We start from the raw sequence: 27836 nt of genomic DNA, 5'->3' as shown, positions 1-27836 counted from the left end.
CAGAGTCCCTGACTCCCACCAGTTTCTTTATAAAAATCCTACTGCTGATCCAGAAACCATTTCTCAGGGTCCTAAGGGTGTTAAGGCCACCACTGCTAAGAACCCTACTCCATCAGATAAGGATTCTAGAGCTTTGGAGAGATGGGGCAAAAAAGTGTACACTTCTGCTACTTTATCTATTAGGGCTTTAAATTGTCAATTTCATATGTTGAAATATCAGCAATACCTTTTGTCTGTTATGAAACAAAAACTGGGTACCATTTCTGCATGTGCAGACAATAAGGAATTACATGATTTGATGCATGCTACTGAGCAGGTGGGGAAACATACCTTGCACTGTGGTTTTGATGCTTTGGAGGCCTCTTGCAGGGTGTCTGCCACTGGCACGGTCATTAGAAGGCATGCTTGGTTAAAGGAACAAAATTTGCCTGATCAAGTGAAAGCAAAGTTACTCGATGCTCCTGTTCAACATAATGTTTTGTTAGAGTCTTTGAAGAGGTTATAAAGAAAATGGAGGATAAGGCAAAATCCATGCAAACGGTTAAGGATTTCTTACAAGTTCAGCCTCCTAGATTTAGCAGAAATTGGTCCTTTTCCAGCTCGGACAGGCCTCAGAGGGGTAGATATAGACGCCCCAGAGGGATAGATATAGGCGCCCCAGAGGGAGGGCCCAAGCTCAGACCTCTTATAGACCTAGACAGTGGAGTGCTTCCACCCCCAGGGGTGAAGATGGGTCTCAACCTTATAGGAAACAGACTCAATGACTCCCCCTGCATGGCTCCAGGAACCTCTCTCCTGGAAGCTCCTCTGGGAGGAAAACTTTCTCTTTTTCACCGAAATTGGACTTGCATAACCCAAGACAAGTGGGTTCTGGATGTAGTTTTAAGAGGTTACAAATTCCACTTTCACACCTTACCAAAAGCAAATGGATGGCCAGACCTACCAAAAACTCAATGGGCAGAGGCATTAAAACAGGTGAGATCCCTCATGGCTATAAGGGCCATAGAACTGGTTCCAAATTCAGAGACGGGACAAAGCTTTTACTGAAGACTCTTTCTAGTTCCCAGAAAGCAAAATACTTGGAGACCCATCCTGTATCTGTCAATCTTAAATACTTTCCTGGAGATACCAAAGCTCAAGATGCTTACTCTGCAGCAGCTCCTGCCAATGTTGAGCAAAAATGCATGGATAGTGACATTGGACTTAAAGGAGGCTTACCTACACATTCCTATCAGACAGGAGTGCAGAAGATACCTCAGGTTCAAGGCAGGCTCGAAACATTGCCAATTCTGTGCTGCCTTTTGGCTTGTCTACTGCACCCAGGGTCTTTACCAAGTGCCTGGCACCAGCAGTAGCTTACTGCAGACTCAAGAGGATTCAAATTTACCCTTATCTGGATGACTGCCTTATTCAAGCAGACAGCAAGGACATTTTACTCCAGCACCTGGAATTTGTTCAGAATCTACTCAAGTGCCTGGGATTCACTGTGAACGTAAAAAAGTCAAATTTGGCACCCACTCAACAGATAACTTTCCTGGGTGCTCTTTTAAACACAACCCAGATGGCATTCCTGACACCAGAAAAACAACTACAGCTGGCTTCAACTTTCAAAAGCCTGGCATTAATGTCTCAGCTAACTGCAAGGAAGTTCCTGCAGGCTTTGGGTTACATGGCTTCCTGCATCTTACTCATACCATATGCAAGACTGCATATGAGGAAGATACAATGGTACCTAAAAAGCGTATGGTCCCAGCATTGTCACAGTCTGGAAACAGTGATTGCTGTCTTGCCTTGCCCTTGCCTGCAAAAGGAATTTCATTGGAGGGCCACGGCATGTCTTCAAAACAACGGGAAAGCCCTCAGTCTACCTCCAGCCTACCAAGTGATAACCACGGACGCCTCAGATTATGCATGGGGAGCCCACTTGCAGGGGAAAGGCCTGCAAGGTTTTTGGACAGAGGATCAGATGCATCTACATATCAATTTAAGAGAGAGGTTAGCTGTACAGAATGCCCTCTTGGCCTTCAGGGATCTTTTACAGCCAGGGCAGCTACTGATTCGGACAGACAACACCACAGTTATGTGGTACATTAACAAGCAAGGGGGTTCACACTCCTACCCCCTTTGCAGACTAGCCATGACTCTATGGAACACAGCACTAGCTTGCAAAGTGGATCTACAAGCTCAATTCCTGCCAGGGAAACAAAACACTCTGGCAGACAGCCTGAGCAGGAACCTGTCAAACCCACGCAAGTGGATGCTAGACACTCAAATATTCAAGATGATTACAGAAGCCAGGGGCTGCCCGGACATAGATCTATTTGCATCTCCCCACAACTACCAGTTACAGACTTTTTGCACAAGGACATATCACAAGCTAGCATTGAAAGTAGATGCTCTCTCATTCAGTTGGAGGAACCTCTCGGGGTATGCCTTTCCACCAATACCTCTTCTACCAAGGGTGTTATTAAAAATAAAACAGGACAAACCAAAGCTGATCTTACTAACCCCGAATTGGCCACGACAATTTTGGTACTCAACACTGATAAATCTATCCCAGGAACCTCCTTGGATTCTACCTCAGATTCAAAGTCTTTTTGTCTCAACATCAGGGCCAGGTCCTGCACTCTCATATCAAAACTCTCAGCCTGGCGTATTCAGGGTCTATAATTAATCCTACCCTTTCCAAACAGGTTATGGATGTCATCTTAGAAGCCAGAAGGCCTAGCACTAATCTTATGCAGGTAAATGGAAGAAATTTTGCACCTGGATGCATGCTCAGGAATCAGATTCTCACATTCCAAATATTCCATTGATTTTACATTACCTAACAGATATGTTGCATAAGGGTTTATCTTTTTCCTCCATAAAAACACATGCCTCCGCTATCTCTGCACATTATAATACAGATCCTCCAATTTTTTCACATACACTTCTGAAACAATTTCTCAGAGGAGCAAAGAATTTAAGTCCCCCTAGGACTCCACCCATTCCTGCCTGGGACCTCAATTATGTCCTGGAAAAACTTACTCTGCCACCTTTTGAGCCTGCTGCCACATCTGATAAAGTACTTATCATGGAAGACTGTTATCCTACTGGCTTTAACCTCAGCCAGGAGATTCTCGGAGTTACAAGCACTCGTGGCTGTGGAACCTTACATTATTTTTCATCAAGACAGGGTTTCTTTGAGGACTAACCCTACTTTCATGCCTAAAGTGGTTTCTAAAGTGGCTTTAAACCAAACTATTCACTTGCCAACTTTTTTCCCTAATCCACAAAATAAGGGGGAGAGGATCTTGCATTCTTTGGACATACATAGGCAGCTTCGCTTTTACCTGGACAGAACCAAGGATATCAGGAAAACAGAACGACTGTTTGTTTCTTATGCAGCAAATTCCCAAGGCAAAGCTATTTCAAAACAGACCATTTCTAAATGGATTGCTAATAGAATCAGATTTTGTTACTTTCATCATGGAAAGCAAATCCCAGGAAAAATTAGTACTCTCTCTACCAGAGCTGCTGCTACTTCAGCTGCCTTTCTCAGGGGAGTCCCTACCAAACATATTTGGAAGCTGCAACTTGGAGTTCAGTGCATACTTTCTCTAAGCACTATAATCTCCCTCTTTATTCTAAGTCTAGGACAGGCTTTGCTTCTGCAGTCTTGCAAGGCCTTCTAGCCGCCCCTTCTACTCTATAACCACCACACTATCTCAGCTTTGGGATTCAACCCTACAGTGATGACTGCAACAGTGAAACACTATGAACATAGTACAGTTGTGTACACTTACCATAAATGTAGATGTTAGAGTGTCTTCACTGTTGCAGTCTGGGTTACCCACCCTCCTGTCCCCTCTTATACCTTTATTGGTGTGGTTCCCTGCTTCACCCTTCTTTTGAGGTGTATTTGCTACAGGGTATGGGGTTTGTTGTAAGTTACATTTTTGTTTTAGCCTTTACTTTTGGGCACCTGACATCTGGGGCAAGAAAAACTGGAGAACATGGCGTCGACTGCGAGCTTTGAACCCCTGGCGCACTGATGTCAGGGAGGGTGAGTACACAGCCGATGCCGGACCCAGACTTTGGGATTCTGGCCAATCAAGGGCTGCCTTCCGGCAGGAAGAATCCTACAGTGATGACTGCAACAGTGAAGACACTAACATCTACATTTATGGTAAGTGTACACAACTGTACTTTTCCAAGCTGTGGCTGTGCTGAGTCCATACGCTTTTTAGGTACCATTGTAATTTCCTCATATGCAGTTTTGCAAATGGTATTAGTAGTATGCAAGATGCCATGAATCCCAAGGCCTGCAGAATTTTTCTTGCAGGAAGTTGGGTCTTTGTTGCCATTATTTTGAAATATTGAGCCAGCTGTTGTTGCTTGTCTGGCGTGAGATAAGCCATCTGGGCCGTTGTATTCAAGCTAGCACCCAGGAATACTATGTTTTGTGAGGGCACTAGTTTTGATTTCTTTTCGTTTACTGTGTACCCTAGGCAACTTAGGTGTTTGACAACTGCCAGATGCTTTAAAAGAATGTCCTTGCTTTCTGCTTGAATAAGGCAGTCGTCCATGTATGGGTATATTTGAATTCCTCTGTCTGCAGTATGCAATTACTGGTGCCAGGCATTTTGTGAATACCCTGGGCGCAGTAGATAAGCCAAAGGGCAGTGCAGAGAATTGATAATGCGTTGATCCTGCAATGAAGCGAAGATATCTTCTGCAATTTTGTCCGATAGGGACATGCAGGTATGCCTCCTTGAGGTCCGTTACTAGCCAAGCATTCTTGCCCAGCATGGGAAGAAGCTGCTGTAGTGTTAAGCATCTTGAATTTTGGTACTTGCAGATAGGTGTTCAGAATTGAAAGATCCAAAATGGGTCTCCATGCTTTGTCCTTTCTTGGTACTAGAAAGAGTCTGGAGTAAAATCCTTGTCCTTGCTCCTGTGTAGGTACCTGTTGAATGGCTCTCATGTCCATGAGAGCTGTAATTTGTTTTTGTGCCTCTGCCCATTGATTTGGTGGGCAGGTTTGGCATTCCTTTTATCCTTGGTAAGGTATGAAAGTGGAATCTGTATCCTTGAGAAACAATGTTTAGGACCTATTTGTCTTTTGTGATGATGTGCCAGTTGTCTGCAAAGAATGCTAATTTTCCTCCCAAGGGAGCTGCCAGGAGAGATTTGCTTGGTAGTTTGAGGATTGAGTCATTGTGTTGGTCTTCTGCTAGCTTGGGGCCTGCCTGTCTTCTCCTCCTATCTGGGTAGCAGTACCCCATTGGCGAGGTTTGTAAAGGTCTTGTGACTGACCTCTGCCCCTTGGGCATCTGTATTTGCCCCTCTGTGATCTGTCAGAAGTTGGAAAGGACCAGTTTTTTTGTTGGCCAATTTCTGCTGAAACGAGGGGGTTGTACCTGCAAAAAAATCCTTGACCGTCTGCATAGACTTTGCCTTATCCTCCATTTTCTTTAAAACCTCTTCTGCTTTGACACCAAATACATCCTGCTGTAAAGGTGCATCCAATAATTTTGCTTTAACATGATTAGGAAGGGTTTGTTCTTTTAACCAAGCATGTCTACGTATGACAGAGCCAGTAACAGCTGCTCTACAGGAAGCTTCCAACGAATCAAATCCGAATTGCAAAGTATGTTTGCCCACCTGTTCAGCTGCATGCAACAGATCCTGCATTTCCTTGAATTCATACTGTTCAGTATGTGTGCTCATTTTTTGTTTTAATTGAGACATTAGGAATTGCTGATCTTTCAGCATGTGAAACTGACAATTTAATGTTCTCATAGCCAGAGTTGCTGAGGTGTATATTTTCTTTCTCCATCTATCTAGGGCTCTGGAATCCCTTTCAGAGGGCACAGGATTTTTAGCCATAGAAGCTTTAGCTCCCTTAGGACCCTGGGAAATTGTATCTTGGTCAGCCAAAGGGCTTTTATAAAGAAATTTGAGAGAATCAGGTACTCTGTAGTATCTGTCTGGTTTGGCTGGAGCAGGAGGTAGAGTCTGGATTTAAACTAGACTCCAAGTAAACCATCCACAATACCCAAAACTGGAGGGATAGCAAGAGGTCTGTGCTGGGGTAGTAAAAGGAACTCTTGGAGCCTTTTCTTAGAATCAGAGTAGTCCTGGCCTTCCCAGTGGAAATGTTCCCTCATGGTATGTAAAGTTTCCCCAAAGGAGTAGTCTTCAGGGGGAGATGCTGAGGGAATAGAGTCTTCATAAGGTGGAAAAGTGTAATCCTGTTCCTCAGAAGAATCTGAGGAAACTGAAACCTGGTCAGAGGAAGCATAATCCTCCTCTTGTCTTGGTCTTATCAGGAGGGGGATGGGAACCCCCGATTAGGGTAATCAAATCTTCAGCCATCTTAAACATCTGTTTCTTAGGCATGGGGCCTTGAACTGTAGACTGATATACAGTCTTCTTAGGTTTTAAGGAGTTTTAAGCTTAGCATAAGATTTAATAGTGAGTGTAGTCGGTCTGAAGACACCTTCTGCAACCGAAGGTGTTTCCACTGCACCAGGGTCTACTTCTGCTCCGGTGTTGTAAGATGGCTACATCGGCCTAGCAGACTCCGCTTGAGAATCCACAGCTGTCTGGGGTTCCAGTTCTGCGGTCGTCAGGGGCTGCGTAGGTGCCTCACTGAAAACCGGAGAACCGGCGACAAGCCCAGCAGAGGCCTCGGAGTCTGGCTTGTTTCTAGGCTGCCTGTCCTTATCCTTGCGTTTTTTATGTATGCCGGTTGTCGGCTGCTCCGACGGCATGATATAATTAAATTTCCTACCAAAGTAATGACGGGCGAAGTTAAAACGGTGTTTGATAGTTCATTTATTAAACCTAGCACAAAACCGACAACCTGTGATGTCGTGGTCTGGGCCTAGACAAAAAATACAATAGGAATGGAAATCCTTATGAGGTATTTGCTTCCCACAAGAAATGCAATTGTTAACTTTTTCTGACATCGGACTGAGGCAAGAAAAGGTTCCCCAATGGGGTACTTAGCTTTATTGAAGACTTCGGACTGAAGTTAGAATCGAAAATCTCAGGTGTCGGCCGACCGGCACTTGCGAACTGCTTCTGCTTCGGGCACCGCGCAGCAAGAAAGACTGGAGAAAATGGCGTTGGATGCCTCTTGTATACCCCTGGTGCACTGACGTCAGGGAAGAAGCGACAGCAACCGACGCCGGACCAAGACTTTGGAATTCAGGCAGACTGCGGGACTGCCTGACAGCAGGATAACCCAAGTCAAGATGACTGCAGCAGGGTAACACGATGAACATCAGACAGCGAGGTAAGTCATGGTCTGGGCCTAGACAGGTGAAGCAGTAGGAATGAAAATCGCTACTTTCCACAGGCAAGACAATTAACTTTTTCTGATATCGGTTAGAGCAAGAAAAAAGGATCCCTAATGGGGTACTTAGCTTTAGAAGACTTCAGGAAGATTCAATTAGTAAATGAAAACTCAGGTAGCGGCCGACCGGCACTTGCGAACTGCTTCTTCTTCGGGCTCCTCTGCAAGAAAGACTGAAGTAATGGCATCGGCTGCCTGTTTTTATACCCCTGACGTCAGTCCTGGAGCAACAGCATCAGACACAGAAATACTAAGTCTCTGGTATTTGGGCCAACTGAGGGCTACCTGCAGGTAGATAACCCAAGTGTGATGAATGCAACAGTGAAACACGAAGTACAGTACAGTTGTGTACACTTACCATAAATGTAGATATTCTAATGTATTCACTGTTGTAGTCATCACACTTGGGTTATCTGCCTGCAGGTAGCCCTTAGTCAGCCCGAATACCAGAGTCTTGGGATTTCTGCTTCGGATGCAGTCACCTTCATCCATGACGTCAGGGGTATAAAACATGCAGCCAACGCCATTACATCAGTTTCTTGCCCCAGATGTCAGGAGCCCCCAAAATAGGAAGCAATCAAATGGTGTGGAATACCACCAGTAAAAAGTAAATACCATTTCCATAAGATATGGCCAAAAAAGAGGACGGGTAGAAAGTATAGAAAGACAGGGGGCTGGAGGGAGGGTAACCAGGATTGCAACAGTGAATACACTCAAACATCTACATTTATGGTAAGTGTACACAACTGTACTATGTTCTTTGTGTTTCACTGTTGCAGTCATCACACTTCGGTTGATTACCAAAGCTGAGGAAGGGTGGAGGTAGTCAAAAAGTAGTAGAGTTGGCAGGAAGGCCTTGTAGGACTGCTGTGGCAAATTCAGCTCTGGATTTAGAAAAGATAGGCAAGTGGTAATGCTTGGTGAAGGTGAGTTCAGAACTCCAGGTTGCAGCTTCCAGGATGTCCCTGGTAGGGACTCCCCTGAGAAAGGCTGTTGAGATAGCCCTAGTGGAATGAGGCTCGATCCCCTGTGGGGTAGAGTTTCCATGGTGTATGTAGCAGAAATAGATGCAGTTTGCTATCCATTTAGAAATGGTTTCAAAATGGCCTTTCCTTCTGCCCCTGTATCAAAGCTCACTAGCAGCTGGTCAGATTTTCTGAAAGGTTTAAGTCCTGTCAAGGTAGAACCTGAGCGGTCTGTGCACGTCCAAGGAGTGCAGGATCCTTTCCCCTTTATTCCGAGGATTAGGTAAAGGTTGGCCAATGGATGGATTGGTTTAAAACCACAGTGGATACCACCTTAGGCATAAAAGATGGGTTAGTCCTGAGGGAAACCCTGTCTGCATGGAAGACAATGAAGGGTTCCACAGCCATAAGGGCCTGCAACTCAGACACTCTTCTTGCTGAAGTGATGGCTAGCAGTAAGGCTGTTTTCCAACAGAAGAATTTTATCTCTGCTGTAGCAGCAGGCTCAAAAGGGGGGAAGCGTGAGCTTCTCTAATACAAAGAGAAGGTCCGAGGCAGGAACGGGAGCTCTCCTTGGGGGGTCTTAAATTGTTAGCTCCTCTCAGGAAGTGTTTGATCAGAGAGTGAGAGAAGAGGGGTGGCTAAGTATTGTAATGAGCTGAGACGGCAGAGGCATGAATCTTAATTGATGAGAAGGACAGGCCTTTGTGGAGCATCTCTGCTACGTAATCTAGGATTTGAGGCAAAGAGGGCCGGCTGGCTCCAATAACAGTATCTATTCCACTTTTCTGAATAGGATTTCCTAGTACTGGGCCTCCTGGCCTCAAAGATAACATTCAGCACCTGTTTGCTGAGGGTTGTTGGTGATGTGTTCAGGGAATAAAAGCCAGGCTGCCAGGTTCAAGGTTTGCAGCGGAGGATGCAAAATCTGTCCCTCCTGCTGGGACAGCAGAGAGGGGGTCTGATGTAGGTGCCACTGCTGTCAGACTATGTAAGAGTGGGTACTAGTGCTGGCATGGCCAGTCTGGTGCAATAAGGATTGTCCTTGGCCTGTCCTGTTTGATCTTGAGGAGTACTTTTGGAAGGAGGGGCAGAGGGGGAAAGGCATACACAGAGGTTTTCCCATGTGAAGGATAGGGCATCCACTTTCCAAGCCTGGCTGTGGGGAACTCTGGTGTAAAATTTTAGTTGACAGTTTTGGGGGGACGCAAAGAGGTCCACCTCTGGTGTCCCACACCTGTGTACTACAAGTCTGAATGAGTTTGGTTCCATTTTCCACTCGTGCAGGTCCATTAGATTTCTGCTTGGGTCTGCCAGTAAATTTTGTTTGCCTGGGAGGAACTGAGCTTGCAGGTGCACTTGGTTGCTTAAGGTTGTGTTCCACAGAGCCATGGCTAACCTGCAGAGTGGGTAGGAGTGAGTTCCCCCTGCTTGTTTATATACCACATAACTGTTGTGTTGTCTGTCTTTATCAGGATTTGTCCTGGCAGGACAAGGTATTTGAAGGCTGTCTGTGCATTCTGCACAGCTAACATTTCTTTTTGATTGATATGCAGGTGAATTTGTCCTGGGCTCTATTTGCCTTGAGTGCATTTGCCTGCCATGTGAGCTCCCTATGCATAGTCTGATGCGTCTGGTGTCAGAGTATGGACGGCAGGGGGTTGTGAGAAAAGGAATCCCTTGTGGTTGAAGGCCTCTGCTCAAAGGAACTCTGTCCTTAGGCAAGGAATGATAGGAATTCACTGTTTCCAGGTCCTGGGAATGTTGACACCAAAGACTTTTTAAGTACCACTGAAGTTTCTTCATATGCAGTCTTGCATATGGAATCAGCAGAATACATGAGGCCATGAACCCTAGGGCTTGCAGTATTTTTCTTGCAGATAGCTGGGTTTGGGTGGCCAGTAGTTTGAAATAAACCTGCTTTTCTGGGGAGAGGAATGCCATCTGGAAAGTTGTGTTCAAGCTTGCTCGCAGGAATAAAATATTTTGGCCGGGTACCAAATGTGATTTTTTTTTTCGTTGACGGTATACCCCAGAGACATTCGGAGTCTCTTTACAAACCTTAGGTGCTGAAGTAGCAATTCCTGACTGTCCGTCTGAATCAGGCAATCGTCCAAGTATGGGTAAATTTGAATATCTGCCTACAGTAACAATGGCTAGAGCCAGGCACTTTGTGAATACCCTCGGCGCAGTAGATCAGCCAAAGGGAAGTATAGAGAAAGTACAGTTGTGTACACTTACCATAAATGTAGATGCTAGAGTGTGTTCACTGTTGCAGTCATTACATTTGGGTAATCTGCTGGCAGGTTGCCCTCAGTCAGGCTGAATTCCAAAGCCTTGGGTCCTGCGTTGGTTGCAGTCTCCTCTTCCATTACATCAGGGATATAAAACAAGCCGCCGACACCTTTTTCTTTAGTTTTTCTTGCCCCAGATGTCAGGTGCCCCCAAATATATATATATATATATATATATATAAAACTATATATACATGCATCAGTATAAACTTTATCTTCATCTACAAGCAAATACACCACATAGGTTGTAGAAGATAGAGAAGGAAAGAAATTTCAGAATGAAAGGTGGATGGTGGGCAGGTAACCTGGACTGCAACAGTGAATACACTAACATCTACATTTATGGTAAGTGTACACAACTGTACTATGCTCTTAGTGTTTGACTGTTGCAGTCATTACATTTGGGTAGAATCCCAAAGCTATGGTTGGGAGGCTGCAGCTAAACAGCATTCGGTGTGGCTATAAGGCCCTGCAGAACTGCAGTGGCAAAGCCTGTCCTGGACTTAGAGTAAAGAGGCAAATGATAATGCTTTGTAAAGGTGTGAACAGAACTCCAAGTAGCAGCCTCTAGAATGTCTTTGGTTGGTACTCCTCTGAGAAAGGCTGCTGTAGTAGCTGCAGCTCTGGTGGAATGAGACCTAATGCCCTTGGGCACATGTTTGCCATGGTGTAAGTAGCAGAAACGAATGCAGTGGCTTATCCACTTTGAAATAGTCTGCTTTGAAATAGCCTTTCTTTCTGATCCTGCAGCATGTCAGTAATAATTGCTCAGTTTTTCTTAGAGCTTTAGTCCTGCTCAAGTAGAATCTTAGCTGTCTGTGTATGTCCAAGGAATGCAGAATTCTCTCCCCCTTGTTCTGCAGATTTGGATAAAAGGTTGGCAGATGAATAGTTTGGTTAAGAGCCACACTGGAAACCACCTTAGGCATAAATGTTGGATTTGTCTTCAGACACCCTGTCTGGGTAAAATATGATGAAAGGCTCCACAGCCATGAGGGCCTGTAGCTGAGGCTCTTCATGCTGAAGTAATTGCTAGTAGCAGAGCTGTTTTCCATGATACGAACTTTATATTAGCAGTAGCAGCTGGTTCAGCTGGAGGCAGGGTGAGCTTTTCCAACACATAATTGAGGTCCCATGCAGGTATTGGTGATCTTCTAGGAGGCCTTAAGATTTTTGGCTCCTCTAAGATACTGCTTTAGTAAAGGATGAGAAAAGATTGGTGGCTCCGTATTGTAATGAGCTGAAATGGCAGAGGTATGGATTTTAATTTAGGAGACAGATAGGCCTTTGTCAAGCATCTCAGTCAAGTATTGTAATATCTGAGGAATATTTGGTTCTGTTGTATCAGTTCCTTATGCTCGACTCCAAGCACAGAATCTCTTCCATTTATCAGCATAAGATTTTCTAGTACTAGGCCTTCTGGCTTCCAAAATGACATCCATCACAGCTTTACTGAGAGGTGGTGTTTGTATAACTACATGATCAGCCATGCTGCCAGGTTCAGTGTCTGGAGTTGATTGTGCAGGATCTGATTATTTTGCTGGGACAGTAGTTGAGGTCTTTGAGGTAAGGTCCAAGCTGGGTATTGAGACAAGTTCCTTAGGATTGGGTACCAGTATTGGTGGAGCCAGTCTGAGGCAATTAGTATCATCTTTGGTTTCTCTTGTCTGACTTTTAGTAGGACCTTGGGAAGAAGAGGCAAAGGATTAAAGGCATAAACAAATAGGTTTTTCCAACTGAAGGATAGGGTGTCCGCTTTCCATGTTTGTCTGCAATAAGTCCTTGTGCAGAATCTTTTCAATTGGTAATTTTGAGGAGAGGCAAATAGATCTATGTCTGGGCTCCATTTCTTTGTCATCATGCTGAAAACTTGTGGATCTAGTTTCAACTCATGAGGGTCCATAAAATTTCTGCTTAAATCGTCTGCCATTTTGTTTTCCTGGCAGGAATTGAGCTTGAAGATGTATTTGGTAAGTCAAAGCTGTATCCCACAGTGCCATGGCTAATCTGCAAAGTGGGGGTATGAGTGCGTGTCCCCCTGCTTGTTTATATACCACATAACCATGGTGCTGTCAAGTCTTTATCAGTAGTTGTCCTGGATGAAGTAAGCCCATGAAGGCTGTCAGGGCATTTTGAACAGCTAGCATCTCTTTTTGGTTGATACGTAGATGCATTTGTTTTGGGGTCCATATGTCCTGAATGCATCTTCCCGCCATGTGGGGCCCCCAGGTATAATCTGATGAGTCTGTTAAGGTTTGGCTGCCAGGGGGTAGAGTGAAGGCCGTCCCATGATTTGGTGACATGCCTCTGCCCACCAAAGAAACTCCTGTTGTAGGCAGGGAATGAGAGAAATCCGTTTCCAGACTGACAATTTGGACTCCATAAACTTTTTAGGTACCATTAAAGTTTCCTCATATGCAGTCTTGCATATGGAATCAGTAGGATGCAGGATGCCATGAAGCCCAAAGCCTGCAGAGTTTGTCTTGCAGATAACTGGGTTTTGTTGCCATCAGTTTGAAGTAAGTAGTCAGTTGCCTTTGCCTGGCATGAGGTAAGCCATCTGGACAGTTGTATTAAAGCTTGCACCCAGGAATGTTATCTTTTGAGAGGGTAGCAGTTGTGATTTTTTAGTTTATTGTGTACCCTAGGCATGTTAGAAGCCTTTTCACAAACGCCAGGTGTTGAAGAATGTCCTCATTCTCTGCTTGAATGAGACAGTCATCCAAGTAAGGATATATTTGGATACTTTTGTCTGCAAAAAGCAATTACTGGTGCCAGGCAGTTTGTAAAGACCCTGGGCGCAGTAGATAAGCCAAAGGGCAGTGAAGAGAATTGGTAATGCATTAAGCCAGCCTTGAAACTGAAGCATCTTCTGCACGGTTGCCTTACTGGGACATGCAAGTATGGCCTCTTTTAGGTCTAATGTCACCAGCCAAGCATTCTTGCCCAGCATGGGCAGAAGCGGTTGCAAATCAGCATTTTCAATTTTGGAATGTCCGGGTATGTGTTAAAAATTGATAAATCTAGTATTGGCCACCAGGCCTTGTCCTTTCTGGGTACCAAGAACAGTGGAGTAAAAAACCTTGTCCTTTTTCCTGGTCTGGTACTGGCTGAATGGCCCCCATATCCATGAGGGACATAACTTGTTTGTGCCTCTGCCCATTGATTTTTTGGCAGATCTGGCCAACTGTTTGCCATTGTCAGAGTATGGAAATGGAATCTGCATCACTGTGATACTGTTTAGCACCCACTTGTTCTGGGTTATTAACTGCCAATTTTGAGCAAAAAGTGCTAATTTCCCCCCTAAGGGTTCTGCCAAAAGGTAAGTGCTTGGTGAAGGCAGAGGGAAGTCATTGGGACTGTTTTCTGTAGGTTTGCACTTTATCTCTTCCAGATTTGGAGGTAGAAGCGCCCCCATTGCTTTGACCTGTATGAATCTTATGCCTGGTATCTGGAATCCTTAGGGCGTCTGATTTGCCCCTTTGAGCTCTGTCTGACACAGGTAAGGACCAGTTTTGTGTAGGCCAGTGTCTACTGAATCTTGGTGGCTGCACTTGTAAGTCTTTTACAGTTTGCATAGACTTAGCTTTGTCTTCCATTTTCTTTAAAACCTCTTCTGCCTTAATAACAGAGTACCATGCTGTAAAGGTGCATCCAGTAATTTAGCTTTAACATGGTCAGGCAAATGTTGCTCTCTTAGCCAGGCATGCCTCCTAATCACAGATCCAGTAACTGCGGCCCTGAAAGAAGCCTCTAAGGAATCAAAACCACATTGCAAAGTACGTTTTCCAACCTGTTCAGCTGCATGCAATAATTCCTGCAATTCTTTATTTTCTGCCCATTCAGAAATCAACATCAATTTTCTGTTTCAGCAATCCCAAAACATGTTGCTGATACTTGAGCATATGAAACTGGCAGTTTAAGGCCCTAAATGCCAAGGTTGCAGATGTATAAACCTTTTTTCCCCATCTATCTAGTGCCCTTGAATCTGTCAGACAGGGTAGGATTTTTTGCTGCTGATGCCTTAACTCCCTTTGGACCCTGTGAAATAGTTTCAGGATCAGCAGCAGGGTTTCTAAATAAAAGTTTGTGCAAGTCAGTGACCCTGTAATATCTGTCAGGCTTGCTGGGAGTCCGGAGGTAAGGAGTCAGGGGTCAAGCTCGACTCCAAAAACGCATCATCCACAATGTCTAAAACAGGGGGTATTGCTAAAGGCCTGTGCTGAGGGAGAAGGAAATCCCAGAGTCTCTTTTTTGATTCCGAGAAATCTTGACTCTCCCAGTGAAAATTCTCCCTCAACGTATGCAAGGTTTCTCCAAATGAATAATCCTCAGGAGGTGATGCAGATGGTATAGACTCCTCTGCATCAAAATCTTCATAGGGAGATATAGACAATTCCTGATCAGAAGACTAATCAGAAGAAATAGAAACCTGATCTGAAGATTCATAATCAGTGTCTTGCCTAGGCCTCTTATCAGGAGGGGGATGGGAACCCCTGATCTAGGTAATAAGGTCTTCAGCCATTTTGATCATTTTTTTTTTGGCATAGCGGCCTGTGCATGTGGCTCATGTGTCGTTTTTTTAGTTTTAGAAGTTGCTTTTGTCTTTGGTTTTGCAGCTGTCGGTTTGATATAAAAATGTTGAGGCCTGAATACACCCTCAGAAGCTGGTGCTGCTCCACGGCTCCGGGCCCATCTGAGGGAGATGCATCCGTGGGTCCAATATGAGTATCTTGCGGCGTGCTGGACTCCACATGGGTCTCGGTAGGGGCCTGCGACTCGAAAGTAGCGGGTAGCAGGGGCTGCAAAAGCACCTCACGGAGTACCAAACTGGCGACTGGCTTAGGAGAAGCTTAATCGGTTTTGGACCTAGACTGTGTCTCTGTCCTTTGTGTTTATGTACTTCGTAGTCGGATTGCTATCAGTCAACATTTCTGGGTAGTTAAATCTGTTTCCAAAATACTTTGAGGCAAAAATATAGACGCTTAATAGTCCGCTGATTAAATCTAGCACAAAACCGACAGCCAGGCACATTGTGATCAGGGCCTAGGCAAGGAATACAGTACAAATGGAAATCCTTATGAAGTATTTGCTTCCCACAAGTAATACAATTAACTTTTTCTGACATTGGTATGGAGCAAGTAAAAAGTTTCCCCAACGGGGAACTTCGCTTTAGTGAAGACTTTGGTTCTGAAACTCGCACTCGAATATTTCAGGAGTCGGCCGACCGGCACTTGCGAAATGCTTCTGCTTCGGGCACCGCGCAGCAAGAAAGACTAAAGAAAATGGCGTTGGCAGCTTGTTTTATACCCCTGACGACCTTACGTCATGGAAGAGGAGACAGCAACTGACGCAGGACCCAAGACTTTGGAATTCAGGCCAACTGAGGGCAACCTGCCAGCAGATCACCCAAATGTAATGACTGCAACAGTGAAACACGAAGAACATCTGATGGTGCATAGAGCCTGCCCTGAAATGTAGATATTTCCTGCAAGATTCCCTTATGGGGATATGCAGATAAGCTTCTTTTAAGTCTAGGGTGATTAGCCAGGAGTCCTTGGCCAACATAGGAAGGAGCTGCTGGAGTGTAAGCATTTTTAATTTTGGTACCACCAGGAAAGTGGTTAGGGTTGACAGATCCAGAATAGGGCTCCAAGAGCTCTCTTTCCTGGGCACCAGGAACAGCCTGGAGTAGAAACCCTGTCCCCTTTGCTCTGTTGGCACAGGTTGAATAACCCGGATACTGAGAAGAGAAAGTACTTGCTTTTGGGCCTCTTGTCCACTGGTTTGGAGGAAGTTCTAGCAATCTGCTTGGGGTTGGCAGAGTGTGGAAATAAACACTGTATCCCAGAGATACAGATTCTAAGACCTATCGGTCCTGGGTAATCACAGGGATCAGTCATCAGACTCATGGTCTGAAGAATCAAAAGGAAAATCAATCATTTGTCTTTTAGAGGGGGAAGGCTGGCTTCCCCCAATTAAAGTAATAAGGTCTTCAGCCATTCTAAGCATTTATTTCTGTAGCATGGGAGCTTGAGAATGTGCTTTGGTCATCTGTTTCCTAGGCGTAGTGCGAACTCTGGGCCTGAGAAACTCAGTAGATTTAGTCATTAACAAAGTAGTCTGTCTGATGCGAACATCGGAAGGTCTGAATATACCCTCAGAAGTTGGTGCCTGCACAGCAGCTCTCGACCCATCCAAGGTAGAGACATCCGCAGGTTCCATAGTCGAAGAAGCATCTCGCGGCATACAGGACTCCAAATGGGTCTCAGTAGAGGCCTGCGAATCTGTAGAAGCAGGTAACAGGGGCTGCGAAAGTGCCTCACTGAGTACCGGCGGACTGGTGACTAGCTTAACGGAAGAGTCGTCGGCAGTTTTGGACCCATGTGGTCTTTTTGCATTTTTTCGAAAGATTAGTAGTCAGAAGGCTTACAGAAGCCATTTTGAAATACGGAGAATGAGAGCGAAAGAATTGAGACACAAAAATAGCCAGATGATAGTTCGGGCGTTGAACAAGGCACAAAAACAGATAATGCAGTAAGAATGAAAATCTCTGTGAGGTATTTGCTTTCCACAGGCAAGGCAACTGTTAATGTTTTCTGACATCGGTTAGAGCAAGAAAAAAGGATCCCCAACGGGGTACTTCGCTTTAGAAGACTTCAGGTTTTAAACTCTAAAAATGAAAATTTCAGGTAGCTGCCGACCGGCACTTGCGAACAGTTTCTGCTTCGGGCTCCCGCACAGCAAGAAAAGCCGATGTAATGGCATCAGCTGCATGCTTTATACACCTGACCTCATGGATGAGGCAACGACTGAGGGCTACCTGCAGGCAGATAACCCAAGTGTGATGACCGCAACAGTGAAACACGAACTTCATCTTGTGTTCAGACCGGCGGTTAAACAGTATGAGGATTTGTATTCATAGGTCCGCTTAAGTACCCCCCTACTGTCACAGGCTGCTGTTATATGTCAAGACAGTTCTGGAAGGTTTAGGCGCTGGTACCCCGGTTGGACATCAGTGGCATAAAGAGTACAGTCATGTACACTTACCATAAATGTAGATGTTAGAGTGCATTCACTGTTGCAGTCATTACACTTGGGTTATCCTGCTGGCAAGCTACCCTCAGTCGGCCCGAATTCCAAAGTCTAGGTCCAGCGTCTGTTGCTGTCGCCTCTTCCCTGACGTCAGTGTGCCAGGGGTATAAAAGATGCAGCAGATGCCATTTTCTTCAGTTTTTCTTGCCCCAGATGTCAGGTGCACCCAAAAGGGTAGGCTAAAAATAAGCCAATAAAAACATGCATGCGCTAAAATATATAATACCATCATCTACAAGCAAATACACCATATAGGTTGTATAGATTTAGAAAAGTGTAGATAAGTTCCAGCAAAGCTATGGGGGATGGTGGGTGGGTAACCTGGACTGCAACAGTGAATACACTTGAACATCTACATTTATGGTAAGAACATGGTAAGTGTACACAAAGTACAGTTGTGTACCTACCATAAATGTAGATGTTAGAGTGTATTCACTGTTGCAGTCATTACAGTCATGTGGTACATAAACAAGCAGGGGGACACGCATTCCTACCCCCTCTGGGAGATGGTGGGAGGGTAACCTGGACTACAACAGTGAACACACCAACATCTACATTTATGGTAGGTACACAACTGTACTATGTTCGTCGTCTTTCACTGTTGCAGTCATTACAACTGGGTTAAATTCCAAAGCTGAGGCTGATGCTAAATAGGATTAGGAGAGGCCATCAGGCCCTGCAGAACTGCAGTGGCAAAGCCTGCCCTGGACTTAGAGAGGTAAGTGATAGCTTTGTAAAAGTATGCACTGAACTCCAAGTTGCAGCCTCTAAGATGTCTTTGGTTGGTACTCCTCTGAGGAAGGCTGCTGAAGTGGCTGCTGCTCTGGTTGAATGTGGCCTAATGCCCTTAGGCACTGATTTGCCATGCTGTGAATAGCAGAAACGAATGCAGTGGCCTATCCACTTTGAAAAATTCTGTTTTGAGATGGGCTTTCCTTGTGATCCTGCAGCATATGCTACTAGAAGTTGTTCTGTCTTTCTGAAAACTTTGGTTCTGTCCAAGTAGAAGTGTAGCTGCCTGTGAATGTCCAAAGAATGCAGAAGTCTCACCCTTATTCTGTGGGTTTGGATAAAACATAGGCAAATGAATTGTTTGGTTAAGGGCCACACTGGACACTACCTTAGGCATAAATGTAGGGTTTGTCCTTCGAGAAACCCTGTCAGGATGGAAAATGATAAAAGGTTCCACAGCCATGAGTGCCTGTAACTCAGACCCATCTAGCGGAGGTAATTGCTAGGAGCAGAGCTGCTTTCCAGGATAAGAATTTTATATCAGCTGCAGAGGCTGGCTCAAACAGAGGCAGTGTGAGTTCTTCCAAGACATAGTTGATGTCCCGTGCAGGTATTAGTGCTCTCCGTGGAGGTCTTATGTTTTTGGCCCCTCTGAGGTACTGCCTTAGTAATGGATGAGAAAAAATAGGTGGTTCTGTATTGTAAGGAACTGAAATGGCAGAGGCATGAATTTTAATTGCTGAAAAGGAAAGGCCTTTATCCAGCATCTCAGTTAAGTATTGCAAAATCTGAGGAATATTTGAACAGTCGTGTCAATACCTTGTGCCTGGTTCCAAGCACAGAATCTTTCATTTTTCTGCATAAGATTTTCTGGTGCTAGGCCTCTGGGCCTCCAAAATAACATCCATCACTGCTTTACAGAGAGGTGGGGGTATTGAATAGCTACATTATTCGCCATGCTGCCAGGTTTAAGGTCCTGAGTTGGCTGTGCAGTATCACACTGTCTTGTTGGGTCAATAAGTGAGGAATTTGAGGCAATGTCCAAGCTGGGCATCGAGACAAGCACTTTAGGATTGTGTACCAGTGCTGGCAGGGCCAGTCTGGGACATTCGGCATCATTTTTAGCTTCTCTTGTCTGACCTTGAGGAGTGCCTTGGGGAGGAGAGGTGGAGGAGGAAAGGCATATACGGTTAGGTTTTTCCAGCTGAAAGCTAGAGCATCCACTTTCCATGCTTGCTTGTGATAAGTTCTTGTGCAGAATCTCTGTAGTTGGCAGTTGTGAGGGGAGGCAAATAGGTCTATGTCCGGGCACCCCCAGTTCCTAGTTAGCATGCTGAAGACTTGTGGATCCAATTTCCACTCATGGGGATCTTTTAGTTATGTACTTACCATAACTTTAGATGTTTGGGATCCATCTCGCCTACATTCAGTACTGATGGGCTCGGAGCCGATCCCTCGGCTCCGGCTCGGCACGCTATGCTATAGAGCGAAGCCTCTTATTGGCTGAGCTATTTCTTATCCCAGGATGCACCACCACTAATCCCCCAGATCTTGTTTGTCCGCATTCATGCATGCATGCACAACTTGTTTATATAACATTGCCAGATGTTTCAAGATGAAACAACAGGATTCGGACCTTCTGATATCCTCTGATCTCCAAGGAAGGGGGAAGGAGGGTGGGTTATTAGGAATGAAGTAGATGGATCCCAAACATCTAAAGTTATGGTAAGTACATAACTAAAAGATGTTATGTGATCCTATCTCGCCTACATTCAGTACTGATGGGACAGCGTCCCTAGCACCTAAATCCTGGGTGGCTCACTGGAAAACACTCCTGAGCACTGTGGAACCGAAAGATGCTCATCCTCTAGATGCCACATCCAATTTGTAGTGGGAAATTAAAGTGTGCGGGGAGGACCACGTAGCCGCAGTACAAATGTCACTAATGGCAAGCTTAGAATGGAATGCTATTGAAGTAGCCATAGCTCTTGTAGAGTGAGCTTTGACAGAGGTCGTAAGCTCTTTATTAGAAGAGGAATAAGCCCGACTAATACAGTCCCTGATCCATTTGGCAATAGTGACCTTTGTGACGGCTTTGCCCAATTTATTGTCCGAAAAGGATACAAACAATTGATCTGATTTTCTTGTTTGTTTGGTCCTATCTAAATAAAAATGCAATTGCCTGTGGACATCTAATGTGTGGAATATGTATTCCGCTTTGTTAGAATACTTTGGAAAGAAGACTGGAAGTTCTAATGACTGTTGTAGGCAGAAACCGGAACAAACTTTAGGGACAAAGGATGGATTTGGCCTGAGAGATACTCTATCTTTGTGAAAAACCAAGTACGGAGGTTTTACAGACAAAGCCTGAAGTTCTGAAACCCTTCTGGCAGAAGTAATCGCCACCAGAAAAGCAGTTTTCCATGATAGAAATTTGAAATCAAATGTTGCTGCCGGTTCAAAGGGGGAGGAAGTCAAGGCACGTAACACCACATCGAGATCCCATGGAGGAGCAGGATGAGAAATCGGAGGTCTTAAAAGCGCAGCACCTTTCAAGAAGGTCTTACACAATCTGTTGCTCATTAAAGGTGGGTTTATAGATTCGTGAAAATTGGAAATAGCTGCCAATTGAACCTTGATAGTTGATACTGAAGAGCCTTGATTGAAAAGGGAAGTTAGAAATTTCAGTACTTCTGATACGGGAATAGTGATGGGATCCAGACCCCGGAGTTGAGCCCAAATAGCAAATCTTTTCCATTTGCTAGAATACAATTTCTTTGTAGCAGACTTGTGGGCCGAAGATAAAATGTGTACGACTTCCGGATCCAAGGCATGATTCCTGACTATAGTCGGAAGAGGAGGAGCCAAGCCGTCAATTTTAAGGTGTGTAGGGACTGGTGGAAAAGTCCTGACTGATGAACCAATAGGTCTGGGATCTGATCCAGGAACCATGGACCTTCCAGTGCATATTTCTGAAGATAAGGGAACCATACCTGACGAGGCCAGTAAGGAGCAACTAGGATCATTTTGCTCCTCAAGAGAGACGCCTTTTGGATCACCCTAGGAAGGAGAGGAACTGGAGGAAAAGCATACAGCAGCCCGGTGGGCCACGGACGGGCTAATGCATCCATAGGGCTCTTCCCCGGAGCCGGGGTGAGGGAGAAGAACTTTTTGCACTTCGCATTCAGCGGGGTAGCGAAGAGGTCGCAACACGGAACTTCCCATTTGCTGAAAATCTGATTTGCAACTGTAATGTTCAGAGACCACTCGTGTGGAGAGAGGATAGTTCTGCTGAGTCTGTCGGCTATCACATTGGACTTGCCCGGGATATGAGTCGCCACTAGAAAGCGTTTGGTCGACACTGCCCATTCCCAAACTCTCATGGCCTCTCTGCAAAGGGGGTAGGATCTGGTCCCTCCCCGTTTGTTCAGGTACCAGACAACTGACATGTTGTCGGAGTGAATGGCAATTACGCCCTGAGGGAGGTAATCATGAAGGGCTTGTAGGGACAGAAGCACCGCCCTCATTTCTAGGATGTTGATATGAAGTAGGGTCTCTTCCGAATACCATTTGCCTTGGACTGACCTGCCCAGGGAATGCCCCCCCCACCCCATCTGGGAGGCGTCCGTAGTCAAAGTGGCCACAGGAGGAGGTGGAACAAAGGGTCGTCCCTGATCCAGATTGGAGGGCACCAGCCACCAGCGAAGGTCCCGTTTGCAGGTTTCCGTGATCCATATGAGGTGACAGAGGGAGATCCTGAAAGGACCACTGAGTTGAAAGAAGCCACTGGAGAATTCTCATGTGCAACCTTGCTAGGGAACTAGAAGAACCGTGGCGGACATGGATCCCAAAAGCTGCAAGACCATTCTGGCTGGGGCTTTGGATCTGGGAAGTAAGGCTCGAACTTGAGCTTGCATTGTCTGTATCCTGTCTGTAGGTAGATAGACTTTCGGTTTGAGTCTCTCTCTACTCCGATGAATCTTGTGCGTTGTGATGGCAGCAACACAGACTTTGGCCAATTGAATGCGATTCCAAGGGAATTGCCCAGTGACATCGTGGCCTGTAGGCTCCGCAGTAGTAGATGCTTGGAGGTGGCAGTTAGGAGCCAGTCGTCTAGATACGGAAACACCTGGAATCCTAGACTTCTCAGGTGAGCAGTCACGACTGCCAAACATTTGGTGAACACCCTGGGAGCTGTGGTGAGACCAAAGGGCAGTGCGCGGAACTGAAAATGACTGCCTCCTAGGCTGAAGCGCAGGTGTCTCCTGGACGCTTGATGTACCATGATATGGTAATAAGCGTCCTTGAGATCTATGGAGCACATCCAAACACCTTTCTCCAGCAATGGGAGAATGGTTTGTAGGGTGACCATTCGGAACTTGGACTTTTTGACTGAATGGTTTAGAATGCTGAGATCCAAAATGGGCCTCAAGTCCCTGGTCTTTTTTGGCACCAAAAAGAATCTCGAGTAAGTTCCTAATCCGATCTGGTCTGTGGGGACCGGTTGGATGACTCCTTTTTGCAGCAGCTTTGAAACTTCTGAGGCTGCAGTTTCCCGCTGACTGGGTGGCGGGTCCGGGATTTTTTTGGACTGAGGTGGGGAGTGAGAAAAAGGGATGGTGTAACCTCCGGCGATAATTCGAAGCACCCATCGGTCCTGAGTGATACCTTCCCAGGCTTTTAGGTGCCTCGAAAAACGACCCCCGACTGGCTCCGGAGCTGCACAGTCGGGCAATCCCTCAGGGACTGTGAAAGGCTGAACAGTCACGAAAGGACTCTCGGTCTCCAGTGCTGCGAGGGCCTCTGCCGCCTCTGGGACGGCGTCTTCCAGAAGAATTTGCCCCTCCCCTGCCTCTAGAAGGGGGATCGTCCTGCTGTGAGGGGTAAGACTTCTGAGATCTACGGAACCACATTTTCCCTCCTCTTTTAGCCTTGGGGTAAGGCCGAAAGGGAGTGGAAAATCGTGCCCCTATGTTAGTCAAAGTCTTACCTTCTTGCTCGCAGCGGGTCAGTGTGTCCTTTACTTTGGGTCCAAACAAAGAGGACCCATCAAAGGGGGCGTCGGCAAAGGAAGACTTAAAGGCCTTCGCAAAATGACACAGGCGGAGCCAGGCTTGTCTCCGTAGAGCAATGCCTGTACCCGCCGCTCTACTCGCCCCTTCGGCCGCATAAGAAATGAGCCTCATGGAAGAGTTCGATATGGAGGACAGCGTAGCCAGCTGAGAGCCAACCGTCTGGGCCAGCTCCTCAGGCAGGTTACCCAAGAGGGTATCGGAAAGTTCTTTAATCAGATCCCTCTGAAATCTGGTAAAGTGCGTGAGATAGTTCAAGGACCTTAACGCAAAGGCCGCTGAACTTAGGGTGCGCTTACCGTACCGATCCATGCTCCTAGACTCCTTATTAGGAGGATGGACGGACGTCGAAGCCTCTGCTACATCTTGCTGGGTAGCAGATGCCACCACCAAAGCATCTACAGCCACACCTTTCGTCAGAAACTCTTTTTCCGGGGGTGCTGACAGGAACTTATTAGGACGAGCAGGCACCGGTTCCACAGAGTCTGGGTGTTCCCACGCCCTTCGACAGATCAAATCCAGGAGCTCGTCGAAGGGCAGACACCCCCAGGAGGCGGAGGGCTGAGCCCCGAAGGCCTTAAGGAACACCGACTCATCAGCAGGAGGGGGTTTGGATTGCCAGCCAGCCGCCTCGTTGTTTAAGGGCTTCCAGGATGTCTGCAAAGGAGACATCATCTGAGGACGACTTAGGGGACCCCTCTGCATCATCGAGATCAGTGTCTGATGTAAGACTCATCAGGGGAGTCAACGTGCTTCCTCTTGCACGCTCTTTTCCTGGGGGGGTTCCTCCGAAGAAGCTTCAGAGGGACCTCCAGGAGGGGGGGGAACCCCCAGTGGGGGTAGCCTCAGGCCCCGGGGCTCCGCTGTCTAAGGACAGGGGGACTGCCAAAGACCCAGTCTCAGTGTGCAGGGAAGGAGCTGGGGAGACCGTGGAGGTAGCCAAAGAAGATTTGGCTAACACACTCCTCACGGCCCTGAAGGCGGGACCACCAGAATCCTGGGAAGGTCCAACCCCCGTGGCCACAACGGAAGACGGCACTCCCGCAGCCGACTCACCGAGAGGGAGGCTTGGGACCGAAAACATCAGTCCCGAAGCGTCCCCTCCGGGGCCGACAGAAGAAGTCTGCGTACCAAACTCCGACTCAAGAGCCGGAGTAAGGGTCGGGCCCGACCCGAAAACCTCCATCGGCTCCACCAGCACCGGCTCCAACGGTGCCGAGGCTGTTGGAGGAGGAACCATAATAGCAGGGTGGACCATCGGCTCCGAAGCCGACTGGGCTGGAGCCGAAACTAACTTTTGAAACACCGGAGACTGGAAAAGTCTTAGGAGCACCCTGTCTATGTCCGAATCAGACATCTTGGAAGATCTAGATGACACCGATCGGGTCCGAACCGATTTCTCCATCGGCTCCATAGGACTAGGGGACCGGCTCCGAATGGATTCGACCACTATCGGTTCCGAGGGAGATCTCAAACCAATTTCCGAGGGAGATCTCAAACCAATTTCCCTCGGTGCCGAGGAGGGCTTCGCCGAAGGAAGAGTCTGAGCGGCCCTCATCGGCTCCAAAATCAGTGGAGCCGATGAAGGTGACCCGCCTCGATGCCCCAGTCCTCGGCTCAAACCAGAGGGGTCGAGACTGGAGGCATCGAGGCAGACCGTTCCGCCCTCGGCTCCGAAATCCGTGGAGCCGATGGAGAAGCCTGCCTAGGTTTCATGGCAGTCGGTTCCGACAGACTGGTTGGAGCCGACGCTTTTTCCTTTTTCGTAGGAGAGGAAGAGGAAGATAAGGCCTCCTCGAAGGAGGGCTTAACTAGACCTTTTAATATTATTTTTCCTCTCCTGGAGGACTCTAGCAGAGAAGGCGTGACACAACGCTACAGGACTCTTGTAGGTGCTTGGCGCCTAAACAATAAATGCACGAGGAGTGGTCGTCCGTTATGGACATTTTGTAACCACACCTCGCGCACTTTTTAAACCCAGAGGGTCTATGTTCCTTAGACATACTGACTAACACTAAGAAACGTTTTACCACAAGAAAAGTTAAACTAAGAAAGTTTAAGCTTAAAGTTTTTTTTTTTTTTAACAAAACAATGTCAGAAACAATACACGAACTAGTACCACAACACTGAAAATGAGGGTCAAGACCCTCTAACTTGAGCAGGTACTTGACCTCTTAAAAAAACAAAAACGCTAGATAGGAATAGGGGAAGGCCCCTCTAACTCAAACGGGAAACCTTCCTTTAACCAAAAAACACAATCTTTCTCAACAAATATATTCTAAATACACTCGTACAACAACACTAGCTGTTAAAACAGCTTTGGGTTCAAAATAGCCAAATTTCGGACAGGAAAACTATGAAAAAACAGTACTTAGCCCAGCCAAGTTTGAGACCATGTCCTAGCTTTTAAGCGGCAAACGAGATCTGGGGGATTAGTGGTGGTGCATCCTGGGATAAGAAATAGCTCAGCCAATAAGAGGCTTCGCTCTATAGCATAGCGTGCCGAGTTGGAGCAGAGGGATCGGCTCCGAGCCCATCAGTACTGAATGTAGGCGAGATAGGATCACATAACATCCATTGTTTCTGCTTAGGTCGTCTGCCAGAGTATTCATCTTTCCTGGCAGGAATTGTGCCTGCAGATGTACTTGGTAAGTCAATGCTGTGTCCCACAAAGTCATGGCCAGTCTGCAGAGGGTGTAAGAATGAGTGCCTCCCTGCTTGTTTATATACCAAATGACCATGGTGTTGTTTGCCTTTATCAGTAGTTGTCCCGGATGAAGTAGGTCCTTGAAGGCTGTCAGGGCATTCTGAACAGCTAGCATCTCTTTTTGATTGATATGCAGATGCATTTGATTTGTGGACCATGTGCCTTGAATACATCTTCCTGCCATGTGGGCCCCCCAGGCATAATCAGATGCATCCGTTGTTAATGTCTGCGTGGCTGGGGGTAAAGTGAACGGCTGTCCCTTGTTCTGGTGACAAGCCTTCGCCCACCATCGAAACTCCTGCTGCAGACAGGGAATGAGGGTAATTATTGTTTCCAGGCTGTGGCAATGTTGAGCCCAAACACTTTTTAGGTACCACTGAAGTTTCCTCATATGCAGTCTCGCATATGGAATTAGTAGAATACAGGATGCCAAGAAGCCTAAAAGCCTGCAGAATTGTTCTTGCAGATAAATGGGCCTTTGTTGCCAACAGTTTGAAATATGTAGTCAGCTGCCTTTGGCGTGAGAAGCCATCTGGGCAGTTGTATTTAAGCTTGCACCCAGGAAAATTATCCCTTGAGAGGGTACTAGTTTTGATTTTTCGTTGACTGTGTACCCTAGGCCTGTTAAAAATCTCCTTATGAACGCCAGATGCTGTAGTAGAATGTCCTTGTTCTCTGCTTGAATGAGGCAGTCCAAGTAAGGATACATTTGTATTCCTCTGTCTGCAGAATGCAATTACTGGTGCCAGGCAGTTTGTGAAGACCCTGGGCGCAGTAGATAAACCAAAGGGCAGTACAGAAAATTGGTAGTGCATTGAGCCAGCTTTGAATGCGGTATCTTCTGCATGTTTGTCTGATTGGGACATGCAGGTATGCCTCTTTTAGATCTAAAGTTACAAGCCAAGCCTTCTTGCCCAGCATGGACAGTAGCTGCTGTAGAGTCAACATTTTGAATTTTGGTATATCCAGATGTGTTTAGAATAGATAGGTCCAGTATTGGTCTCCAGTTCTTGTCCTTTTTTGGTACCAAGAACAGTCTTGAATAAAATCCTTGTCCCTGCTCTTGCTCTGGTACTTGTTGAAAGGCCCTCATGTCCATGAGTGATAAGACTTGTTTTTGTGCCTCTGCCCATTGATGTTTTGGCAGGTCTGGCCAGCTGTTTGTCCTTGGCAGGGTATGGAAGTGAAACTTGTAGCCTTGTGACACTGTCTAGGACCCATTTGTCCTGTGTTATTATGTGCCAATTTTGAGAAAAAAGTGCTAGCTTTCCCCCTAAAGGTGCTGCCATAAGATAAGTGCTTGGTGCAGGCAGGGGGAAGTAATTGGGACAGTTTCCTGTATGGCTGTGATTTGTCTTCTCCACTTCGGGAGGTAGAAGCACCCCATTTTTAGACCTGTACGAACTTTGGGGCTGGGATCTGCCTCTTGGGCGTATGTATCTGCCCCTTTGTGGTCTGACACTGAGGACCAATTCTTTGTAGGCCAGTGTCTACTAAATCTTGGAGGTTGTACCTGTAAAAAAATCTTTAACTGTTTGCATAGATTTAACTTTGTCCTCCATTTTCTTTAACACCAAACAAGGTATCATTCTGTAATGGAGCAAATTTTTTTTAATTTTTTTT

The sequence above is a fragment of the Protopterus annectens genome, chromosome 1.part0 (genome assembly GCF_019279795.1).
Source record: "Protopterus annectens isolate FY-2018-M chromosome 1.part0, PAN1.0, whole genome shotgun sequence".
Taxonomy (NCBI): Eukaryota; Metazoa; Chordata; order Ceratodontiformes; family Protopteridae; genus Protopterus; species Protopterus annectens.
The sequence above is the reverse complement of the archived record's forward strand: the minus strand, read 5'-3'. Positions refer to the sequence as shown.